The sequence below is a fragment of the Numida meleagris genome, chromosome 4, assembly GCF_002078875.1.
Source record: "Numida meleagris isolate 19003 breed g44 Domestic line chromosome 4, NumMel1.0, whole genome shotgun sequence".
Lineage (NCBI taxonomy): Eukaryota > Metazoa > Chordata > Aves > Galliformes > Numididae > Numida > Numida meleagris.
The window spans coordinates 28,795,792-28,818,046 of record NC_034412.1 but is presented as its reverse complement, the minus strand read 5'-3'; the positions used below and the strand labels follow the sequence as shown (position 1 = coordinate 28,818,046).

At 41.4% G+C, this 22,255-nt stretch overlaps 2 long non-coding RNA genes across 8 annotated transcripts in view; one reads left to right on the top strand and one right to left on the bottom strand.

The window, feature by feature from the left end:
* Positions 16,011 to 22,223, bottom strand: LOC110398150. The gene is made up of 3 exons (XR_002438212.1): positions 21,573 to 22,223; positions 19,427 to 19,727; positions 16,011 to 17,515 (listed from the first exon to the last, which is right to left on the bottom strand). It is a non-coding gene; the product is annotated as an uncharacterized LOC110398150 (long non-coding RNA).
* LOC110398148 overlaps positions 17,756 to 22,255 on the top strand; it is a 31,217-nt gene continuing 26,717 nt past the window's right edge. For 2 of the 7 annotated variants that reach the window (XR_002438209.1, XR_002438206.1), the window contains exon 1: positions 18,198 to 19,371. This is a non-coding gene — a long non-coding RNA (uncharacterized LOC110398148). The other 5 variants (XR_002438204.1, XR_002438202.1, XR_002438205.1 and 2 more) reach the window with 4 other exon arrangements.

Below are 22,255 nucleotides of genomic sequence, written 5' to 3'. Positions count from 1 at the left end.
AGAGTAGTGAAATGGTGGAACAGGCTGCCCAGAGAGGTTATGCATGCTCCCTCCCTGGAGGGGTTCAAAAGCAGGTTGGATGGGGCTCTGGGCAACCTGGTCCAGTACCAGATCAGGAGGTTGGTGACCCTGTTTGTGGCAGGGGGGTTGGAAACTGATGATCCTTGGGGTCCCTTCCAACAGAAGCTATTCTATGATTCTATGACAGGATGTAACCCCTGGCATCGCACTTCCCTATTTGCCACTGCCATCTTCTTGTGACTCCATGTTAACTGCCTGACACAATCAGCAATGGCCTCACTGGCCAGCTTCCGTCAAGATGTTCATGATGACCAAGTGATAGCCTTTAAGTTCTAGCTAGCAAAACTAGTGAGAAACAGACAAATCAATATAAAAACCAGAAATGGTGATGTGAAAATTGTGACCAAGATTAGAGAAAGCTTAAAGCAATACATTAAGTAATCAGCTGACTTCAGACATTCATTAGAAATGAATGATATTCATTCATATCCAAATACTGGACTATCAGTTCTGACAAGGTTATATGTAAATGAAGTGAAAATCAATTAAGTTTTTACATCAACATTTAAACTGTATGATATGCTAGACCAATATCAGATGTGTTACAATATATCTTGTAGCTTTGGAAACCATAGAAGCCTCAAGTATCATTAATAATCCCTGCAACTCAAGCAGCAAGTTTATGGAAGCAAGATGATAGACACTGAAGGAAAACAATTAGTGTACAAAGGGAGGAGGGTACCTCAGTGTCATTCTCAAGCCAGAAGAATGCACAGATGGACTCAAAGTCCAGGATTAGTAGCAGCTGCAACCAAGGAAATCTTAATCAGCCACAGCTAAAGATGAGAACTAGCAAGAAAAGGTATTCTAAATGAACAGGGTGGTTCCAATACCTACATCCTTACGTGCCCCTTGCTGTGAAAGGCAACGAAGTACTTAACTACTGCACATGTTGCTCTGAGTACAGGGCCCGGGAGGAAGGTCAGACACAAGAGCCTCTGCACTATGCTGTCCCCACCTATCAGACACAGACAGCCTTCTGGTGAAATTTAACTCCTACTGCAACAGCTTATTAAGTAGAGAAATTGACACTTGGAACATCCCACTTGTTATAAACAAATGTTACTCCTGAATAGAAGAATGCATTAGTAAATAAGGGTAACAGTATAAAAAGCTGTTAGCTTTATTAGAAGCTTGTCTAAAAACACTAGACTTACACAGCAGAGCAGGCAAGAGCTTGCCTCTAACAGCAGCCCACAGGGTGAGCTCTGAGGATTCACATTACACCACACATCTTTAAAGATGAAAATCAAGTGTAAATGAGACACAAATTTTGTGGCCAAATCGCTTTTTTTTTTTTCCACCGAGATTTCTTTAGAGGAGCCTTCAAATGAGCCAGGGCACAGAAGCATTAGTGGAGTTCTTAAATTTCCAAGTCATTTATTTGACTAGCTAAAATCCTGATACTTATTACTCTTTATATGTCAAAGGAATACTTCTAAACAGTTCCACGTGCATGGTAGAAAATCATTTTCAGCACAATCCAAAATGACATAATAGGAACAAGTGTACGTACAAAGCAACATCAGCAGCTAGTTAACAGCCCCATGCCTGTTTGAAACAGAAAGATTCGTGTCCAGGTAGCAGTGAATGTGAATCTTCACTGTGCAACAAGCCTCTTAAGTGTACACTGATCTAATATTAATCTAAGCAACAGATCCCATCCCTTCAAAAACATCTGAAATTTGGAAGGCCTCTAGATCAGGAAAAAAGGCTCTCACTGACTTCTGTATCTCATTTTCCCGTGCTTCTATCTTTTCATGTTGTAAATAGACAACTCAGGAGCCTCTCAGTTCTTGCTTTTAGTTTGGGACCAGGCAGCATCCAATGACATCAACTGCAATTTCCCAGTTCACAGCATGAAAACCAAACTATAAGAAAAACAGAAGAGCAAATTAATCAGTCTTCAACTATTCTTCCACCTTCTTTAATATCACATGAGTTCTGACACCCTCTGTAGTCCTTGGTTCACCCAAATCTTTCACGTGCTCAAAACTCCCCCAAGCGGCTGCAACTGGTTTGTGGATTCAGGAGTAGAAAGTTATATATTATGATGCAAGGAAAACAAGAGCTCAAACACGCACCAATGAACAGAAAACAGTTGGCTAGTTATTTCCATTTCACAGCATTCTTAAGCATTACAGCTGCAGTATCCTTAGAGATGCACAACCTGGCATTAAGTTTGATCAAGTGAACAGGAATCGGCATCTAACTCCAGACTACACTGCTGGTTCTTTCACTGTCTCTATTTCCAAAACTATTAAACAAATAGAGTTAGTAATGCACAGCAGTGTTCACCTCCACAGCTAAGCAAAAGCAGGTCTAAAAAGTCTCTTGCAGTTTAAACTGCCTGTGGCTCAAAGCATACGGTCCACGGAGAACTGAACTTGTCAGAATGTCAGTTACCAAAAACTTGACCAGTCCTTAGCTCTATTAAGCACAAATAGAGATTATTCACTCCAGAGGACAAAGATAACCTTGTAGGTAAAATAAACTTGAGAGACAGCTCTCGTTAGTCTATGCTGCATTCTAAATTTCTTCTAAATTGTGATATCTGTGATTAGCAGACCAAACAGCTGAGGCCTGGAAAGGCTTCAGAAAATACAACTTCAGTAACCCATGTTGGCACAGACTGTAGAAATTAGGAAGGAAAAAAGGAGTGAATCTGTTAAAAGCTCATCAGTGTACTCACAAGTGCATTTTCAAGATCTAAGCAATATTTACTCATATTTTTTCCCCCACTGTCTTTTATGTCACAACGCAAGCCTCAGGTAGAGAAGCGTAACCCTCTGTGACAATGTTAAAATCACCCAGACAGAGACAGAATAGACGACATAAGTCTTGTACTTTTGTGTTATTTTTAGTTGGGTAACATTCAGATGATACATGACGCTGAAGTACGAGAAACTAATTTGCTAGCCTACCTTTCTCTACAGTATTTTGTTGCTACACTTAGAGGTCTGTTAAGTCTCTTCAGCAACTCTGTATGTAATCACATGGTGAGGGGAGACAAACAAAGCATTCCATAATGAATTATGTTGGCACTCTTAAAACGCAACCCAAGAAAATAAAGGAAGAGAAACACGAGGAAGAGGAGGATGTGAGCCTAATGAGTCTTCTAGAAAGAAGAAATGGAATGAAGATATATTAAATGTAAATTGAATTCCACTTTTATCACACAGTCTGTGATGTATGAGCTCAGAACTGAACCTGTACTGCAAGAAAAATAGGAATGGCTGGAAATTGCTGCTCTACCAAATGGAAAAATCTCAGAAGGAAGCACACTATTGCTCAGCACAGCAGATTTACATAAGCAAGAGGACATCTCCTTTTACAAACTCACATCCATTTTCTCATCTGAGTAGTGCATATCCAATTTTTCAACTTGTGTGCCAAAATCACTCAAAACAGAAAACGTGTGTCCAAAACCAACAAAATGAAATGGGAAGACCAAGGTCAAACAAGGTACTCAAGATCCAGAAATAAAAGAACACTCAGAAGCTGAATGTGTATTTGCACATTTCAAATTAAGCAAGTGATTTAAAGCAAGCAATAGAAAAAATACCGGTAAAGATGATGCATCTTGGTTGGAAAAATGACAATCCACATTTTGACCCTGAAGTACTCAGACTGAAAATCTCATGGGTACACATTACTGTAACCTTTGTTTTAAATTGCCTGGAATCAGTTTTACAGTAAGTGGTTGGATTTGTATTTATTTTTGGTCACAGAATAAGATTATCTTAAACAATTATTTCAAAAGATACGCATAATACTTTATCAAAAAGTTCAGTATTAAGCTTTCCTAATTTTACTCAATAAAATTATCATTAATACTAGAGTTCTTCTGTTCTTTAGAGATTACCAGCACAATGCCTAATAAATCCAACTGGTTGTTTCATATTTAACTATATCTATATTTTTCCATTTATCAGTACTAAGCTTGAAAGTTTCAAAACAGGAATCTCTCTAAAAATCTATTTTATGTTGACTTGTTGCTCTGAATACCGTACCCAGCCTAAAACTGCCAACTTCACTTATCCTCAGAAAGTAAAGTTGAGAATTGACTTTAACCTTTATAGAGAAGTTATTCAGTCAGTAATATTTATTGCTGTTTTTGTTTCTTGTGGATTATGGAGATCTCAAAGGTCACTGTTTCAGACCATGTGAAGTTCAACTGCAAAACCCATCACAGTCACCCAAAGCAGAGTGCATTTAAATCAAGGTATAATAATTTTCTGGTATGCAAGTGAAGCCTAGTAATTTATCACACAATTTTGCTCAAAACCACATGACCTCGATAATCACCATCGAGCTCTAATTTTTGGCCAAATGAATTCACACGCTGTTTATGAAACTTCTGACTTCCAGTTATTAAAGCCCCCATGCTGTGTTATTAGGATACTCAGCTTATTGCCTGTAATGCACCCAGGAACTCCTGGACAGTTCAGCCTGTATTATTACTTTTAGTCACACCAATTATTTTCCATAAACACCAAAGAATGCCAGTCATCATTTGCGACTATCTGATAGATAAAACAAACTTTATAACATATTGAATATATAAAATGTGTAATATAAATGCAATCTCAATGAGAAAGGTAAGCTTCAAGCTGTGCCTTGCAAAGCTGTTATTAGAGATGAGTGTACCTTTCTGACTATGCCTAATGAAGTCTCTTTCCATTATCTTGATTTTATATGCTATGGTACAAGGCAAAGAACAATTCTCTTGTGGAACATCTGTTTCAACATTTTGAAAAAGCTTTGATGCCTTTCTAGACCACAATTCTTGCCAACTCTGTAAATACAGAGCCCATTTTTCAGTTATAAATCATGCTTTCAGCATCATGAAAATGACATGCTGAGACACCTGAAATAGCAGAAAGCAATATTACACAACAAAAAAAGTTCAAAGAAATGTTTCTTTCTGAATTATTACTCTGCTTGACAAAATCAAGTCTTAATTCATGCAAGAAAACAAAAAGGTCAGTAATAACATCTTTAAACAGTTTAGTATGTATTACTTGGTGGTGAGAAAGGAGAAAAGTAATCCAATGAAAGCATATAAAACTGAGGATTCAAAAGAAGAAAGAAGAGTAAGGGATATTTACTGTTACACAGAGAACCGTGTAGAATTTTGCACGATTCTGCAAAGAGTCTCTTACACTATTTGACAAGCAGTTCTATCCACTGTCAAGTCATTCAATCAATTCCCATAGATGAATGCAGGTAAATAGATTTGAAGTTATGCAAATACATCAGCACTCTAAAGCAAGCTATTATCTTTTACAAACAACACGCTATCCAGAGCTGGACAAAGACCAGGAAAAACTGAAGTAGTTAAGCTACAGTTTGATTTGGAAATTGTCTTTCCGTTTATCACTGTACAAATTGATTTGTTTATCCATAAACTTTAACATTAAAAATAATCAAAGCCCAACCAGAATACATCAATGAAGTTCTCATCTTGGTACCTTTCTAACTTACTTGCTAAGTTAGTCTAAAAGTTCAAAACATTCATCCAAAGCCATAACAACAGCAATAATAAGCCTCGTGGCAATGGTAGCTATTAGTTCGCTTACTGATTTCACTGAGCATCTTTGCTTCACTGTGCCACCGAGTCCTGCCTGAGATCAGTTCAGACAGTGCTGCTTCTACATCATTTCCTTGGACCCAGGGCTCCCTGTCAGATTATGCCTGTGCCTTCAAAGCCATCTAGCCAGTATAATAACAGTAGAATTCAGGCACCTATGGCTGGAATAAACACTGAACATTTTACTGTGGATTCAAGATCAGCCAACCATGTAAATCCCTTTCTCATTTGAAGATAAGAATAAATACACATGGGATTCATTCCGTCCGTTGACATCAGTAATAAAGTCTGCATTGAATAACTTCAAGCTTTAATGGGGAAAGCAGTTTAAGTCAAATGCTGGATGATAATAAATATTAATGATAATAGAAATAATGTAGACAGGAAAAAGTGTGTTTTCATTTTGAATGCAAACATAGAAATTATTATAAAGAAAGTAATCTGTGGCAAAGGACCCAAAGAGTACTTCCCCTCAGAATTTCACACTGTAGTTCTCACATCAACTCTGAACTTATCTGCCTACATAACTCAGAAATCATTCTCTTTTTATTTCCCTGTAAGTTGAAGGATACAAAATCCATTTTCTCAGCAAGTTTAACTTTGGATCTCTCTCCTGCTTACACTGATTCTTCTCTAAAGAAATGAATATCCCTTCAGCAAGTCAGAAGAAAACCCAAACTCCTCTTTGGATTCGAAATCCAGAAAGGTTCCGTTCTGTGACTCTGCAAAGTAGTATGAAACAACTAAATTGTATTTATCTCGTTGTGCTCCTGCCGGAGTTTTTTCTCCGCATGTTAAACGTCAGTTTGCAATCTTCCGCAGTTCCGGTAGAGGGCAATATAATGAAGCCATTTATAAAAGACTGTGCAAGGCAGCTGCTGTAACTACCTCTTAAAGAAGGCCTCAGGTTTCATAGCTGCTCTAGGTTTGTGTTCGAGTGCCAAGTGCTTAAAATAAAATCTTACCAACTCCGGAAAAATTAATACATACATTTTTTTTAACTGCACAGAAGCACCGTCATATTCTCAAAGCCTTAAAACACTTACATGGAAAATCAAGATATAACCCTGTTTGCTACTACCTTTACTCTTCTCATCTATTTCTTTGAATGGAAGCATTACACTGTGCCTCACATCTATAAGAAATCTTGGCATTAATAAGCAGTCTTGAAAAACCTCATAGATTAATCTTGAAATAGGCAAATGGAAAGCTATCAATTGAAAGTACATGATAAACGTTATTTAATTCTTTCTATGGCTTTGCTGTTCACACACTCATCTGTGCAGACAGATATTCGCATGCATATATGAAATGCATTAATGTTAAAATGTGACAGAAAACACAGCAAAAAAACAAAGTAGCACAATCCTAAGACATAGCAATTGAGAACAAACCCAAACACAGCAACCTGAGACACAGAATTAAAAAAAAAGAACAAAACAAACAAACAACTAGCATTTGAAAGACAACAAAAAGGCAGAGATCTCTAGCAAGACGTGTGCTTCCACTGCTGACCCTTAAGTGAGATCTGGGAAGGGGTGTGTCCTGGCTCCAGCCCTTCTGGTCACTCAGCTGCATTGCCTGCACCTGAGCTCCCCTGGGTTGGCCCTGCCTTTGCACCAGGTGCTCAATCACTGGTTAGCATTTCCGCTACAATATGAAATTAAAACTCACTTTCAAAGCATAACTAAGGGAAACCTGCACTGAGATCATTCATAGGAAAGAATTACTTTAGAGTATGTAAGTTTAAGGATCATGAGAGACGATTAAACATTTGTAAAATGTAAAAGTAAAGTGTAAAAAAACCAAGTTTGATTCTTCTCTTCACTGCATTTGGCATGTTCAGCTCCCTGTGTATAAATTTGGCTATGGTATCTCCTGTATACGTCATCTGTGGATGACTTGTGCAATAACAAGAGATTGCAATTGCTGCTACAAGTCAAACATTCACAATGAAAAGACAGCCCTCAGTAGCAGGTTCTTACAGAGAAAAAAAAAGTAGCTAAAGCTTTCTTGATATATACGTAAATATATACACTTATAGTATGTATATATACAGTGTCCAACACAACACCAAACTCAGCTAATAGTTTTGCAAAAGTATTGTGATGTAACTAGATAATAGTAATGTAATAGACATCAGAGGCAGATATTAGCGGTACGGCACTAGAGGCTGAACCTTCCCACCTGTATTCCATTACACTTTGTTGCCATGTGACTGGTGTCAGCAGAGGGACATTGATTCAGGGTACGTTTGGATCTGAGAGACAGGATGTCTCAGGAGCAGAGGCAAGCAAACTATGTGCTCAGAGCAATGCCAAGGGTTATGGATTTTATTCAGTGGACACACACTCACACAGACACGGGCATCCATTTTAGATAGCGCCCGTGAGCGGGAAGCAGAAACTCCCTAAGCAAGTGCACTATTACTTACTGACCCTTGAGAGACGGCAAACTGCTGAAAGGAGAGAGAAGGAGCATTCCAGCAGTGGATTTGATAGGCAGTGCCAGCAGGGTGTCCCCTGCTTCAAGGTGAACTTTTTCTCTCTCACCCACCGCAGCTTCTCTCCTACTTTTATTCTTCCCAGGGTCTGCAGGGTTTTTTCCACTTGCATGCTGTACCTGCGCAGCCAATGCATGATACAGAGCCCAAGTGGAACACCTGCTTGCAAAACAAGTCTTTGCAAAAACAAGATAAAGTGCCAAGGTTGGCTCTCTCTACAAAACGAGATATTTGCGGCTACAGCCACAGATATCAGTTCCCTTAAAACTGTCAGAATCCTTTGTTCCATCGCAGGATCAATCTTCACTCAGGGACTTTAGGTTCCCGATACAGGCAGTCTGACAAAATGGCATCCGATATGGAAGTACATATGAAGCAAAGGTGTGTCACTGAATTCCTCCATGGTTTGAAAAGAATTCCCCTTTTCCTATCACTCTATTTTTCCCAAAGAAAAGAGTCTGCCCCCTGCTTTCTCATAGCCTCCTTTTAGATATTGAAAGGTCTCTATGAGGTCTTCCCAGAGCCTTCTCTTCTCCAGGCCAAACAGCCCCAGCATCCAGCCTGTCCTCATTGAGGAGCTGTTCCATCCCCTGGAGCACTTTTTTGTGGCCCTCCTCATGCAAGGCATGTACGAGACAACCAGGGAATCAGGGCCAGTCGGCATGGGTTCCTGAAAGACAGGTCCTGCTTGACCAACCTCATCGCCTACGTCCAAGCAACCACCCCTGTGGATGAGGGTAAGGCTGTTGACAGTGTACCTAGACTTCAGCAAAGCCTTTGACACTGTCTCCCACAGTATTCTCCTGGGGAAGATGGCAACCTGTAGCCCAGACAGGTACTCTCCTTGCTGCGTAAAGAACTGGCTGGACCAGCCAGGCCCAGAGAGCAATGGTGAATGGAGTTAAATCCAGCTGGTGATCGGTCACAAGTGGTGTTCCCCGGGGGTTGGTATTGGGCCCTGTCCACTTCAGTATATTTATTGATTATCTGGATGAGGAGATTGAGTGCACCCTCAGTACATACATAGATTACATCAAGTTGGGAGGAACTGTCGATCTGCCAGAGCATAGCAAGGCCCTACAGAGTGATCAGGACCCCTGGGCTGAGGCCAGTGAAATGAAGTTCAACAAGACCAAGTGCTGAGTCCTGCACTTTGGCCACGGCAACTCTGCACAACACTACAGGCTTGGGGCAGGGTGGCTGGAAGACCGCGCAGAGGAAAAGGACCTGAGGATGCTAGTCAATGCTCGGTTGAATGTGAGCCACCAGTGTGCCCGGGTGGCCGAGAAGACCGATGGCGTCCTGGCTTGTATCAGCAATAGTGGTGCCAGCAGGAGCAGGGAGATGACTGGCCCCCTGTACTCAGCTCTGATGAGGCCACATCTCGAGTACCGCATTCAGTTTTCAGCTCTTTACTACAAGAAAGACATTGAGGCCCCAGAGTGTGTTCAGAGAAGGGTAATGAAGCCAGTGAGTGGTCTGGAGCACAAGCCTTAAGAGGAGCGGCTGAGGAAACTGGGATCTTTCTGTCTGAAAAAGAGGAGGCTCAGGGGACCTTATTGCCCTCTACAACTCCCTGAGAGGAGGTTGTGGCAAGGCAGAGGTCAGCCTATTCTCCTGGGTAACTGATGATAGAACTAGAGGGAATGGCCTTGAGTTGTGCCAGGGGATGCCCAGACAGGCGGCTGAGTCACTGTCTCTGGATTTCTCAAGAAATGTGTAGATGTGATAATAAGGAACATGATTTAGTGGACAATGTTGGTTGTAGGTGGATGGTTGGACTAGATGACCTTAGAAATCTTTTCCAACCTTAATGGTTATATGATTCTATTTAATTCTGTGATGCAGCATTGGACTGTATCTGCTGCTTGTGCCAGGAAGAAGTATTTTGCATGGTACGTGCCCAGTGAACTGAAGAATAACCTTGTTCTTCATCCTCCTCTGATTTTCCTGTTTTAACAGTCCTAACTTTAAGACCTTCCCTTAAGCACAGACTCAGCAACGTTGCAGATGCAGCGTTGTGTGGTTATGTCAGACAAGTACATGTGCACGAGAGCCCTGAAGTGCGATATGAGCTTATTAAATGAGGCTCCTGGCTAAATTTCTATCTGCCCTCAATCTGTAGAACTGCAGTTGTTTCCCGTGGTGGTGATGTCTCTTTGTTCTTGTACACGTACAGACCCACTGCTGTAGAACAGGAGGCATTGCTTTCAGAGCAGACCTTGTACATTGGAACTCAGATGGACAAGGCCCGGAATCTCAAAATCCAAAGTGAAGTTAGCGCTGTGTGGAAAAGGTGTTTGGACTAGGTGACCTCCACACGTTGCTTTCAACTGAAATCTTTTTATCAAGTAATTCCTCTGCAGTCATTCTCACCTGCTCCTTACAGCAAATTCATTCTGGCTGTGTATGACAGGACTCATTTTTTTACTGCAAGATGATTCAGAAATGTCCTCAGGTTTCATATCTGAGCTTCATCTATTTTTCCCCAGACTTTTCATCCTTGTGGCTCCATCTCCTAAGTCACTCACATTCATAAACTAGCTAGATTCTTGTCTGCTTTCCTGTACCTGGGTGAAGCCTTGATCTGGAGCACAAGAAATTAACAATTATTAAAAGAAGTGATTTCAACTCCTAGGCCAGTTCTTCACTAATATAAGTCTGTCATTTGATACACTGTACATTAGTTTGAGATCAAAACGGCAAATGTTTCTTTAAGGGAGTGAAGCAACAGCTGTATTTCTGGCTTCCTTACTGGGAGTTAGTGACTTAGATAATTGTATTCACAGCTATTTGGAGCATAATCGGCACGCATTCATCCTCCGTACAGCCAGCATGTAAAGTTACAAGAGCTGCATGCAGCGTAGACTCAATTGGTGTAAATCACTTAGCAGCCCACATAACAAGTCTTCCATTTATATATAAATGATTATATCCGCAAAAGACTGAAAGCTGAACAGACCAGCTTTCCAGCCAGAGGAGGGGAAGATGGAGTACTGTCATGATGTTTTCTTGTATTTTGAATACCTTCCTTCAGTGCCGAGGTGGCATTTTGCAACAGTTAATAAATATTATGGACACAATCCAGTTCTAATCACTCAAAGGACCAAGCAGTTCTGTCTCTTTGGCTGAGGGCTTATGCTGGTGGTGAATACGTATAAAAAAAATCCTTTACTGAAGGTAAGTTTAGACTTTTGAGCAGGGTTTAATGGTTGCAGAATCCTCCCCACCTGAATTAGAAACTAGGAAATGTTCACTTTGCTTGAGGAGTAGTACGCAGTCGTGGACGCTGGAGCCTCAGCTAATAATTCAGCAGAAATTTGCTGGGATTAAACTGTCAGTTAGGGTACTGACCTCGTTCAGATTGTGGACATCAGAGTAGGGGTGTGTCGGCTGAGTATCAGCAGCTGTAAGGAACGCAGAAGTTGAGCTTTCTCCTTGCCAATGAATGTCAAATCCCTAACAATTTTCACTCAGCTAATATGTATTTGCCAGTCAGCAAATGCTGAGAGCAGCAAAGCATAGATTTGAGCTCAATTTCTTTCCCTCCTTGAATAACGCATGTGTAACAAGATAGGATTGCCCGTTCCCATTGCATATCTTTCCCTTTTCCCCACTACTAATTATCTTACCTGGATTTTCCCTAGATTCTCACAAAATCTTCTCTTCTTGTCTGCAATTCTTCCATCTAGTCTCTGGTGTTGTCTTGTTTGTGTACCTGTGTCACAGATTAAACTGACACATTTTTGTGAGCACGAAATTTAGCTGGCTTGTTGCAGGGGAAAGAATGCTGTGGGACTAACTCACTTATTTTTTTAAAGTGTATGGGTTGTCTCATTAAGCAGCATTTGGCCCCACAGATCCTAAAGAAACTGTTGATTTCTGCAATGAAATTTTATAGGAGGTTTCTTTGGCAGATGCTTTTATTCATGTGTGTTTTTTTACTTTCTGGGTGTAGCAAAAAATCTAAGTCATGGTGTCACGGTATTATCTAAGGGTCTGCGTCTGTGACAAGGGGGACAGGCCCGAAAGAAAAAAAAAAAAGAAGAGAAAAGAGAGAAAAAAAAAATTGTCGGCGGGTAAGGGCCGGCCCCGAGCAGTCCGGCGGCTAAAGCGGCAGGGAAGCCGCGGACCCACACCCTGGGGAAACAAAGGGAAGAGGGGAAAGGCAGGGGACTCGTAGGCGGATCTAGAACAGAACAGTGGCACCAATCTGAGGAGGAACAACTAATTTTACTAAATATATCGAAATTGAGGTTAGTAAAATCGTAGCAGAGAGAGTATACAAACTGAGAGTCTCACACAGTAAGCTGCAGGAGAACCACGTGCTTCTCCGCCGGGCAAGAAGGAAGCAGACCCTGCGTCTCCCAGGCAGCTTCACCACTCCCTCTAACGCAAAAGACCCCTGAGGAGTGCATCTCTTCCCATCCCCCTCGGAGGACCACACACCAAAAAAGGCAGTTTGCAGTAACCAGGGAATTAACTCTTTAACTGCCAGTGCTTTACATGATGTAATGATGTGGAATACTGACAACAAAAATCACAAAACCATGACACATGGCTTGAACTAGTGATGGAGCACCTGGTAGGAAGGCAGGGCCAACCCAGGGGAGCTTAGGTGCATGCAATGCAGCTGAGTGACCAGAAGCGCTAGAGACAGGATCCACCTCTTCCCAGAACTCATTTAAGGATTGGCAGTAAAGATAAGGGAATTTTGCTGGAAATTCATGTCTGCCTGCAGTTTGTGGTCCCCTGCTTTCTTGCAGTCAGTTGTCCCCTTCCTTTTTGCAGACGGACGTTCTATTCTTTACTTTTTCCTTGGAGATGGACGCTTCCTTCTTTACTCTTTTTCCTTGCAGTTGGACCTTCCCTTCATCATATTCTTTCTTGCAGTTGGACATACCCATTGTTCTTGCAGCTGGAAGTTCTGTTCCTCTCCCTTCTGTCCTGCGGTTGGAGGTCCCCTTCTTTCTTGTCTTTGCCAATTCCCTTCTTTCCCCTTTTCTCTTGCAGTTGGTGGTACCCTTCATTCATGCTGCTGGAATTTTTTTTTTTTATTGCTGTTTCAGTTGCCATTCTTTCCTCTTCACTCTTTCTGTTTCAGTTTCCCTTGTTTCCCCTTGTTTCTTGAAGTTGGAGGTTCTCTTCCTTTCCCTTCTTTCTTGCTGTTGCCAGTTCCCTTCTTTCCCTTTGATTCTTTCTGTTCACAATTACCTCCTTTTCTCTAATTCCTTGCTGTTGGATGTTCCATTCTTTCCTCCTTTTCCTTGCAGTTGGAGGTTCCCTTCATCATTTTCCCTCTTTCAGTTGGATGCCCCCTTCCCTTTTGCAGTCAGACACCCCCTTCTTTCTTGCAATTTGTTATTTCTTTCTTTCCTCTTCTTTCCTGAAGTTGGCGATTCCCTTCTCATCTCTCAATTCTTGCAGTTGGACATTCCCTTCATAACTCTTCTTTCTTGCTTTTAGACTTTCCCTTCTTTTCTCTTCTTTCTTGCTGTTGGAGGTTACCTTCTTTACTGTTCTTTCTTAATTTTGGACGTTCCCTTCTTTCTTGCAGATGGGTGTTCCTTTTTATACACTTCTTGTAGATGGAGATACCCTTCCTGCCTGCAGCTGGAGGGTGCCTTCTTTTCCCCTTCCTGCCTGCAGCTGGAGGGTGCCTTCTTCTCCCCCCTCTTGCCTGCAGTTGGAGGGTCCCTTCTTTTCCCCCTCTTGCCTGCCGACGGATATTTACTATTTTTCCTCCTTGCAGTTGAATTTTGCCTTCTTTCCTCTTTCTTCTTGTTGTTCAAGGTTCCCTTCTTTCCCCTTCTTTCCTGCAGTTTAATGTTCCCTTCTTTCTCCTTTTTCCTTGGTGCTGGACATTCCCTTCCTCCTTGTAGCTGGATGTTCCTTTCATCCTCTTCCTTACAGCTGGAGATTCCTTTCTTTCCCATTTGTCAACGGTTTACGGGCGTTTGGCCCGGTTCCGTGATGAAGGGGACGGGGGATCCACGGGTCCACACCCCGGGAAAAGGGAAAAGGGAAAAAGGGTAAGGAGATGGCCCTGAGAGCAAAGAACAGCGGCAACAATCTGAGGAGAAACAAACTAATTTACTAAATACGATATCAGAATGCAAAACAACACACTATAATACAATATAATTACAATTTAAGCTGATAAAGTGCCACGGAGAGGTTTGTCCTTTCCAGAAGCTGGAAAGACCCAAACCGCTTTTCCCAGCATGCTCTTTACGTGTACTACAGGGACCTTATCTCCCTCTACATTATGTAGAGAGCTGGATTGAGCAGGACCATCACGATTGATTGATCCTCGAGTATTGACCAACCAGGTGGCTTCTGCCAAATGCTTCTCCCAATGCTTAAATGTTCCACCACCCATTGCTTTCATCATGGTTTTTAACAATCCATTGTATCGTTCAATTTTACCAGAAACTGGTGCATGATAGGGGATATGATAAATCCACTCAATGCCATGATCTTTGGCCCAAGTAGTTAGAAGAGAATTTTTGAAATGAGTCCCATTATCTGACTCAATTCTTTCTGGAGTGCCATGTCGCCACAGGATTTGTTTCTCAAGGCCTAATATGGTGTTTCGGGCAGTAGCATGGGGTACTGCATATGTTTCGAGCCACCCAGTGGTTGCCTCCACCATGGTAAGCACATAACGCTTACCATTGTGGCTTCGTGGCGTGGTTGCCTCCACCATGGTAAGCACATAACGCTTACCATTGCGGCTTCGTGGCAAGGTGATATAATCAACCTGCCACGCTTCCCCATATTTATACTTTTGCCATCGCCCTTCCCCCCAGAGAGGTTTCATCCTCTTCGCTTGTTTAATTGTGGTGCAAGTTTCACAGTCATGAATAACCTGTGCAATAGTGTCCATAGTTAAGTCCACCCCTCGGTCTCTAGCCCACTTGTATGTTGCATCTCTTCCTTGATGGCCCGAGGTCTCATGGTCCCAGCGAGCTAGAAATAACTCACTCTTGTGTTGCCAGTCCAAGTCCATTTGAGCCACCCTAATTTTGGAGGCTCGGTCTGCCTGTTGGTTATTTTGTTGTTCTTCAGTAGCCANAATACAATATAATTACAATTTAAGCTGATAAATCCAATACAGAGAGAGAGAATGTCCCAAAATCAAGGTAGGCCTTACTCTACTACCGACAATAGACGGCTGGAGAGCGAGGTGCTGCCAAGACGAGAGACGGGCGGAAAAAGGGACGAGGTCTCGTGATCTGCAAGTTTTTATACTGTGAGCTTTTATCTTTTCCCTCCGGCTGGAAAATGGTAACAAAGGAGCAAAGTGCCATGGGGACTGTAGTAGTCCTTCTCTTCTGAGAACCAGGTACATCCACTACATGATGTTATGATGTGGAATACCAATAACCAAAAATCACAAAACCATGACACCATTCTTTCTTACAGATGGACATTACCTTCTTTACACTTCTTCCTTGCATTTGGATGTTCCTTTCTTTCCTCTTTCTCCTTGCAGTTGTACCTTCACTTCATCCTATTCTTTCTTGCAGATGGACGCTCCCTTCTCTCTTGCAGATGGTGATCTCATTCTTTCCCCTTCATTCTCACAGTTAGTGATTCCTTTCTTTCCTCTTCTTACCTGCAGTTAGAGGTTCTCTTCATATCTTTTCTTCCTTGCAGTTGGACATTCCCTTCTTTCCCATCCTTTCTTGCAGTTTGTTGTTCCTTTTTTCCTTTTTCTTGGCAATGGAGGTTGATTTTTTCCCCTTCTTTCTTGCTGTTGGAGATTGCCTTCTTTCCCCTTCTCTCTTGCAGTTTGTTGTACCCTTCATTCTTGCACCTGAAGGTTTCTTTTTTTTTTTTTTTTTTGCAGTTTGGGTTTTCCTTCTTTCCCCCTCTTTCATGCAGTTGGAAGTTCCCTATTTTTCCTTTGTCTTGTACTTGGACCTTCCCTTCTTCCTTCCAGTTGGATCTTCCCTTTTTTCCCCTTCTTTCTTGCAGTTGAACATCCATTTCTTTCCTCTTCTTCCTGAAGTTGGATGTTCACTTGTTGCCTCTTCCTTCTTTCTGTTGGAGTCTGCCTTCATTCCTGTTTCATTTTGCTGTTCAAGGTTCCCTTCTTTCCCCCTCTTTCTTGCAGCTGGAATCTCCCTTCTTTTCTCTTCTTCCTTGCAGTTTGGGCTCCATCCCATTCCCTTGTTTTCCTTTAATTCTTGCTGTTTTATGTTACATGCTTTTCCCTTCTTTCTTGCAGCTGGATATTCCCATTTTTTTCTTGCAGCTGGAGGTTCCCTTCTTTCCCTCTCTCTTCTTGCAGCTGGAGGGGTTCCCTTCTTTCCTTCTCTCTTCTTGCAGCTGAGGTTCTCTTCCTCACAGCTGGAGATTCAGTTCTTTTTTTCTCCCTGACTTACAGATGGGCCTTTCTACAAACACTTCCTTTTATTGCTTTGAGGCATAAAACAAAGCCCTTATCTCTGGTCAGGATAATGTGAAGCTACCTGCTGTTGAGAAAAGAAGGGCCTTGCTTGAAAGTGCTAACAGGTGACTTGTGTGAATCTCAGCCTCTAGTTCAATTGTTCTCTAGAGCCAGTGGAGATAATGTCTCACTTACATGGACAGAATTGAGATGACAAGCAAACTAATATTTGCTCTTTAAAAACATGTAAGGTTTGTCCCCATGATGTGACTTAAATCTAGCTGCTCAGAAAAGCCATCATGGGGTATTTCTGTGTAGTGGCCCAGGTGACTCTGAAGTGACTTCACCCTGTCTTGATTTGTGCAACAGCTTAAAGTGTTGAATGACAGCAAACCTGAAAGCCATCTTGAGGGTTCTCAGAGAAGTTCAGAAAAAAAAGAGGAAAAAAAGCCCAGTGAAAATGGAGAAAAACGCTGACTATTCTCATGTATAAATATCCAAGTCCCTGGCAGTGCTGACAGGATTCTCAAACACAAGCTCAAAACAACAAATCGATCAACATGAATGCGGTAATTGCTCACCACCAAAACTCCTGAACGAACATTTAAAAGGTCTATCTCATGACTTAAGACATATTTATCACACAATGATTTTTTTTCCCCCTCTATCACTCCACTCAGATTTGGCCATGTTATTCTTAGCAAATAAGACACAGGAAAAAAAGGGAAGACCCACTTTATTTTACTGAATACTGTACTACCCAAGAACTGCAACTAGGTGATTAGCAGTTTATTATCAGGTCAGAAACCAGCTTACACTGACAGGAAGAGCAAATGAGAAGGTTATCTCCTACTGACCTGCCAGCTTCTTCCTCACAAAAGGACTGCAGCTTCAGGGTTGAACAGTCTTCAGTCATAAATCTCAGCAGCTCTGTAAACATCTGCATGATATTTCATCAATTACCATTCAGTGCTTTCTGTCATCATTGAAAATTGAGACATCATTGTCTCATTTTTTTGAGAAGAAATTCCTGAGTAGATCTGTTTGTTTACTTCACTACAGAAATGACTTTTCTGGAACAAAAGCTAGTGTTCTTCTTGTTTTTACAACACTAGGTTCTTGTTGTAACAACAAGAAGAACACTAGCTTTTGTTCCAGAAAAGTCATTTCTGTAGTGAAGTAAACAAACAGATCTACTCAGGAATTTCTTCTCAAAAAAATGAGACAATGATGTCTCATATCATAATCAACTGCTTAACTAGCTTTCCTCCCACCGCCCCACCATGAGCCTTCTCTTCTCCAGGCTGAATGGTGCCAATTATCTCAGCCTTTCTGAGATATTCTGGTCCCTTCTTCAGAGCCTTTTGCTGGACTCTCTCTAGTATGTGCATGTCTCTTTTTTACTGGGGAACCAAGACCTGGAGACACCAAGTGTGGCCTCACCAGTGCTGAGTAGGGAGGAAGGATCCCCTCCCTTGACCTGCTGGAAACACTCCTCCTAGTGCAGCCTGTGATAACACTGGCTTCCCTTGCTACGAGGGCATGGTGCTGGTTAATGTTTAACTTCTACAACAGGAGAGGAACAGAGCTGACCTCAACAAGGAAATGTGTTTCAGGTGGGGAATTCCAGAGCAAATAAGGAAGAGTATTATAGCCTTCCTTTAATCCCCCTTTGGCTGTTTATCATTATTCTGGCATCTGAGATTTGGAGGATGCTAAGCTGCTGGAGAGTCCACAATGAGTGGGAGCACTATATTCAATTCAAAATTAAGAGTTCCACGGACTGCAAAGGGAATTTAAATAAATAAAATTGCAAGCTCTGCCTCAGATTGCCAAGCCTAGGATATGATCACAAGAATGTTATCAACAAAGCTTTGCAGCTCAGGACCTCTTGATCTGTTAGGCTGGGTCTAAAATCTAGAGAATGAATTTTGCCTGAGCCTGTTAATGCAGGTATTTCAGTGTGGTGAATGGTTGGATTGTAAGTTTTCTGGGGCAAAGGATGTTTTATTGTGTAGGAGGCTCCGCTGTTCTTCAAAGCATCATAGTCCTGTGGAAGGGTATCCTAAAAAATGCCATTTGGGGGCTTTTGCAGGAATGCCATGCATGGAATTAGGATTTGATGGTGAAGGGAAAAAAGTGGAGAAAGCTTTAGTAGCTTACTTTTGATATGGCCTAGTTTCTGTGAGTAGAAATATTTCTCCTTCTGTGTGTGTATGTACATGCGTAGGTGTATTTCTGTATGACTTTTTCAAATTCTCTGCAATGCTGTCTCCTCTGTGGGCAAATAGGATTATGCATTAAAACAGAATTAATCTCTCATTGTAAAACACACAGGCTCAGTGTTTGCCACGGCTCTGCTTTCAGAATGTGATTCAGATATTGTGGTCTTCACCAAAGAAAGGCAGATTCTTGATGGAAACTACTTCCATCTGTTTCTGCAAGTGAAAAAGTTAATGTATCAGTCATGCATCATTGCTGGATTAGCAATCACACCCCCAAATGCTAATAATCAGTAAACTGCCTGACATGGCGAAAGAACAAAGAAGTGCCTTAACTAGACTCATTGTTTCTTATGGTTGTAGTTTCTGTTGATGATGACTCTACATATAATTTTTTTCCTTTTTCATTTCTTTCCCCATCTCATTCAGTCTGGCCACATGAAACTGGTGTTGAACAGAAGAAAGTTTGCCACAGTTGATCACTCAACACTCTAGTGCTGGGTCATGCAGGCTGGAGGGATTCTGCAAGGCTGAATGCTGTGGAAGGAACTGGAACCAAGTTAATGTGGAAAAGGTAGGTTCTTAATAAGTTCTTTGTCTCTTGTTAATAGGAAGATGAGTTTATCTACCTCTTGTCTGCAGGTGAATGTGGTCTGTAGTACTGACTGCTCCTCTTGATCCGAAAGCAGGGAAACGGGTCTGGAGACAGGTCATAAATTGATGAGAGAATTCATGCAATTCATGCTCTGTGAAGTCTCCTTGTCTGCAGTTTCAAAGGAGAGATACTTGATGTTGGATGTTGGGCATATAAAATATTGAAATGCTCTCCTTGAGTTTGCAGTGTTCACTGTTGAAATGGCAGCAAGAGCTCCTCACTTTATCTTTTAGCCTCTTGGTGTTTATTATCATTTATGCGTGGAAAGCACACACCTACACAGAAAAAGTAAGACTATATATAAGTAACCATGTATCTCTTTTAGTGAGCAGGTTTTTAAAATAAAATTGAGTTAGAATCCTACAAGATAAATACTAAAATATTTTGGATAGCAATTTGTACTCTTAATTTCATTATGTGCCACTGCATGGAGGATTCATGTAAATATCTCTTAAATATTTTACTTAAAACCTTACAGGTTTTTTTTTCTAATTTGTTGTTAGAAATAAGAGATGGTGTGGAGGTTTTTAAATCTTCATAAAGAAAGATAACAGGATGTAGCATGAAAGATGTAATGCATTTAAACATGCTTAAGACCAGTGCTGCATAATTGTGGATGTGACTTTTTTAGGCGCTCCACAGTGGATATTCAACCACAGTACATTTATGGAGTAGTACTTTCTGATAGAAGGAGCATAATTATCTTTTGAAGTAAACTGTTAGATGAATAAATGAGCTAGCATTAGGATCTTGGCTCTCTGCTTCTGGATCAAACAAAGACATTAGACTTTCATTCAGAACTATTACTTCCATGAATTACAGAATGAAGTCTCCACCCAAATATTAATTTTAAAACTTTTCTTTCTATTTTCTGGAGACTGAACAAAAATGTTGGAGGATGGATATGTGGGTGGGGCCAAAGTGGGTGAGTAAAGATCAGTGGAACTGAGCTAAGAAGAGATTTTAAAAATTTGAGGATATAATTGAAAAGTAGGAGAAAAAACAGTTTGAGCTGAATGGAAACAAATATGTGTAGGGAAATATTCTCCTCAAATGTGGTTAATAAAATTTTGCTACTTTTATAAAATGCACTGAGGAAAAAGCAGTGCAAGTACAATTATAACTACACAGCAGCTACTTGGGAAACAGCATAACTACTTCAGCTGAAAAAAGATTAAGAAAACAGAAAGCTCTTAAGTCTTTATACTGATTTCAAGTCATTCACTAAAGCTACAAAACCCTGTATTTTACAGGAGTTTTGATTTTTGTTTTTTTCTTTTTCCCCAGAAGCCTAAAACTTATTAGATTATTTTAAAACAAAATAAAAATTACAATAAATAAACTGGTAGGCTACAACTACCCTGCAGTGGTCTTTTAAAAAGGAAAAATAGATGGGCTATGTGAACATTTACATCTTTTCATTTGGCATGCAAAGCTATTGTGATGTGAGGAAAAGTTGTTCAGAGGAACAGTAGTCTATAAGCACTGAGGCTCCTAGGGAAATTTTAGTTCAGTCCCTGATTTGCTGTGGAGTTGGGCTTGTCTTGTCACCTTGGGAAAGATCATTTAGATCCTAGGCTTCCTCTGCACAGGGGCATCTCAATGAAGAGTACATGTGGTGCTGCTGTATTGCTCAAAGGGGAACCGTGTGAATACCCACAGTAGTCACTCCCCTCTTCCTGCAGCAGGCCCCACATGTTGCAGAGAAGGCAGTTTCCTACCTGAATAGATGAGCCATATTTAATTGTTGTGGGTTAATCCCCATGCTAGTTTTCAGTAGGCAACAAGAGATCAGGATATATGGATATAAAGAACCAAATGCAAAATGCTAAGCCATATTGCCAAGGTTGGGTAATATGCAGTACTTCCATAATGTTGATGTACAGTGTGTACTCATTACTTGTCTATTCTCCTCCTCAGCGTTGTCTCAGGACACCAGAATCTGGCCATTACTGCAGCCACTATTGTCACTAACCACATGGATTTTTATTTTAATATCAGTCTTCTCTGCAAAACGACAACTTAATCACACAAAGGAGGGGAACATAGGCTTATTACAATAATTAGACCAGGACAGCATTCTTGGTCCAAGGGCGGGGAAAAAAAAGCTTTAAATGAACCTGTGCTGGAGAAAGCTCAGTCTGGCTCATCAGATATCAGCAGGTCAACCTGTACTGTTTTTGAAACAATGTTCTCAATGAGCCGTTGCAGCAGCCGAAATATAGTAGATAGTAAGAGCAGTCCTTTTCTGACAAGAAGTAGTATCCGTAGACTTGCGGAGACGAGGGACACCAGCCAAGAGGAAGGAGGTGTTCATGTAGTCCCAATGAATTGAAGAATCGAGGCATGGGGACACAGTTCTGGACCCGTCAGCTCTGCCCCCTCTTTTAAGGCTCGGAGCCACGCCTTCAAGGTTTTATGCGTCCACTCCACGATGGCTTGTCTCAGAGGCAGAGACAAGCAAACTAGGCACTCAGAGCTGCACAGAGAATCATGCGTTCCAGCCAAGATATGCACACTCTCACACACACAGGCATCTATTCTATATAATCATGTAAGTGGGAATCAAAAACTCCCTACACTAGTGCACTATTACTTATTGACCCTTGAAAGGTGGCAAATCACCAGAGAGGAGAGAGAAGAAACACGCCAGCAGTGGATGCGATAGGTAGCACCAGCAGGGCGTCCCCTGCTTCAAAGTGCAGTCTTCCCCTCCCAGCCACTACAGACTCTCTCCTGCTTTATTCTTCTCAGGGTCTGCAGGGCTTTATTCCACTTGTACCCCGCATCTGCGTGGCCAGCG